Below are 3,434 nucleotides of genomic sequence, written 5' to 3'. Positions count from 1 at the left end.
TACATTAAAATCTTTGGAGAAGTAGCCTAACAAAAGAAAAATAGAGAAAGGTTTGATTTTCTAGACTTTTTTCTCTTCAAGAAGAATGTAAGCAAGTAACCTCCTTTTGAATTGAAGTGAAATTCTCTGTTGTAAATGGTTCTTTACATGAGCCTTGCAGAAAACCATTTCTCAACATCTCCATCAGAACAGAAATGACCACAGTGACACATTCCCTCAGCTCCTGTTAGCCTGACACCTCCCCATTGTCTAGCAGAAGAGAGAAGAAAAACTGACTTGTGGGTATTATAAATGCTATAACTGAAACTTTATGGCATATATATTTTCGCTCACTAAATTGCTGAACCCAGTAAAGATGTATTTCTTTTCTGCTTTTCTTAAGTAATGATGAATCAATAGGTCTATTTAGCTCAGCTTCTTTACATTTAAATCCCCTAGTGAAACATGAGGGTGGAAGACAGGACCACACTTGATTTCCTTTGTATTACATCCTTCTATCTCCAAAAAGCTTCTCTGACTGTTCAGGTGACCTCACTCCCTAGACTGGCTTAGCTATTCACGGGTAAACTTGGTTTGCAAGTGCACACCCATAGTCTTTGATTCACTGATTCCCCACATCACTGATTTTGTGTCTGACTGGACTATGCTGTCTCTCCTTTCATCACATTGTAATTTGTCAGTCAATTTTTTCAACCAGTCAGTGTGAATTTTATTTTTTTAAATTCTTTTAGTCTATACTAATGAAAGGAGACAAAAGCCATTAATGATTTAATCCTCTGAATTTTTTTTTAGTGGTTCACGGAGGAATTTGGATTGATACAACTGGATGTGACAGCTTCCACAAATGTCCTGCAATACCTTTTGCAGGACATGATAAAAATCTTCATATGCTCTCACAAGCAGATCTGTTATCTTTTACATGCAGAAGAACCCACTAGAGAATATAATTATGACTAGCTCAATCACAGAATTCCCTTAGAATAATAATTAAAGGAATAAAATGAAATTAAAAGCAGCAAATATAATGTAATGCTCCCCATAAGCATTTAGTAGATACTCACTAACAGACAATGAGACAAAGAAGATACCAAAATGTGACTCGAGTCTGCACCTTCACAGAGTGCAGTCACTGACACAACACAGACACTTACGATGCCAGGCTTAATCATCTCCTGCAGCAGGTGATGGAGGCTTGAACTGGGGAAGTGTCATTTAAAAGGGAATTTTTTTTTGTCTTTAGCAGTGGCAACATCGATGGAACAGATTCTTTTTTGTTGTTTTTACTGAAAATCTCCAAACTAAGCAAATACTCACCTTTGTTTGGTGGAAAACTGCCTCGTCAGCATTAACTAGAATGCACATACTTCCAAATGAGATGTTCAGTGTTCAGTTTAATAATGTATTGGGTCTATCTCTGCCCTTAGTAGCAGGAGAAGAAATTTTTTCCCTATTTACTTCTAAAGGGAATGGATGTTTCCCTGTCAGTCTCCGGGGACAGGAAAGGACAGCTCACTGCCAGTCATCTTTGAATAGGAATGGAGGTGGGTCTTGCAATGAGGGTGGGAAAGGACTTTCTCTAGAGCCAGAGGTTGGACTGGCAATCTAAGGTATGGTGGTGGTTGGAGATTTTAATTTTTAAGGTTGAGCTAACCTACTACTACTCAGAGGCCTATCCAGCCATGGGCCTAACAGTAGCCACTTTTGTGGGTGTATCTAAGCTATTCTCAAAGGTCGATTGACTACACAGGCAAAGCCTCACTCTTTCTTCTTCTTTGTCACTTGCAAATCTTATCCTGAGTCTAAAAACAGAATGAAGTTTCTTATTTGCCATTGTATCCCCTAGCATCTAGCATAGTTCTTGGCCCACATTTTATTGGATTGATTTTGTAAAATTCAATGAAATTATCAGTACAGGAGTTTTATCTTTATTGAATAAAAGGAGCTAGTCCTTTAAGTGACTTATTTCTAACTTGAGCTGCATTTATGGACAAAGTCTAGATCAACTGGCTTGCTTTCATTTTTGTAAAACTAAATTCATTGGTCATGTCATTGAAAACAGGTGAACCCACTGGTGCTCCCAGACAGACACAGAGGAGAGAATCACAGATTCGCCCTACTGTCGCTCTGTGCCTTGCCTCCATTTCTCTCAGCACAGGCTGTGGCTGAGCCAGCAAAAAGCATCACAGCCAACACTGGTTTCTTTTTCTAATCCATGTAAAGAGCACATTTTCATGGGGCTCTTGGGCCTACAGATATTAGACCACATATTTTTAAAAACCAGATGTACAGTCATAAAAATAAAAAAGTAATTAATTAATGAAAGATACAGTTAGTACATCTTGATCTGAAGATGGAAAGAAAGTCATGTGTTTAGAAACCTGGTACGTGAAAGATACTGTGTTAGAGGATTTCCCTAACATTTTCTTATTTAATTTCTCAGTACAACTCCTTGAGTTAGGTTTCCCACTATATTAATAAGGAAATTGAGGTTCAAAAGGAGCATTAATTTATCCAACAAATATTTACAAAGCGCTCATTATATCTCAGGCACTGTTCTCGATGCTGGGATATATAGCAATGAGAAAAACAATATCCTCATGGAATTTATGCCCATGTTCTTGTGGCTAATAAGTGGGTTTACATCCAGATCTGTCTGATCCCAATATTCATGCTTTTTTTCACTGCACATGGCAGCTGGAATGGAGGAACTCAAAGAGACAATTACAATATTTGTGTAACCTGAATAAGTTCTATGTGACCCTGCCTTGGCTCTACAATAAAAGAGCTAGAGTCCCCAAAAAGTAAAAGTACTTCAATTCTTGGTTCTAAGTTATTTATTCTTCTTTTTATGACTATTATTTTTTAAATTAATTAATTTATTTATTTTTGGCTGCATTGGGTCTTCGTTGCTGCACGCAGGCTTTTCTCTAGTTGTGGCGAGCAGGCTTCTCATTGTGGTGGCTTCTCTTATTGTGGAACACAGGCTCTAGGCACACGGGCTTCAGTAGTTGTGGCTCATGGCCTCTGGAGCACAGGCTCAGTAGTTGTGGCGCACAGGCTTAGTTGCTCCGTGGCATGTGGGATCTTCCCGGACCAGGGCTCGACCCATGTCCCCTACATTTGCAGGCAGATTCTTTATCACTGTGCCACCAGGGAAGTCCCTAAGTTATTTATTCTTTTAAACGATTAACATATACTATTTTTTTACTTAAAATATATTGTTAAATTCCCTTTTTCCTGTCTAGACTCTGAAGAGTATCAAGATTTTTGTTAGTTAACAAGGAATTATTCTGACTCTTTCAGAGGATTCTAAGGCTCATGGACATGTTTCTGCCCTTTTGGAAAAAGTCCAGCTCCTTCTTCCATCCATATGTTCTTGTGTCCTATACACTAAAATAATAACTCTGGGTTGATTCCCTTTACTACAAATTTTG

The sequence above is a fragment of the Hyperoodon ampullatus genome (assembly GCF_949752795.1).
Source record: "Hyperoodon ampullatus genome assembly, chromosome: 3".
Taxonomy (NCBI): domain Eukaryota; kingdom Metazoa; phylum Chordata; class Mammalia; order Artiodactyla; family Ziphiidae; genus Hyperoodon; species Hyperoodon ampullatus.
This window is presented reverse-complemented; position numbering follows the sequence as displayed.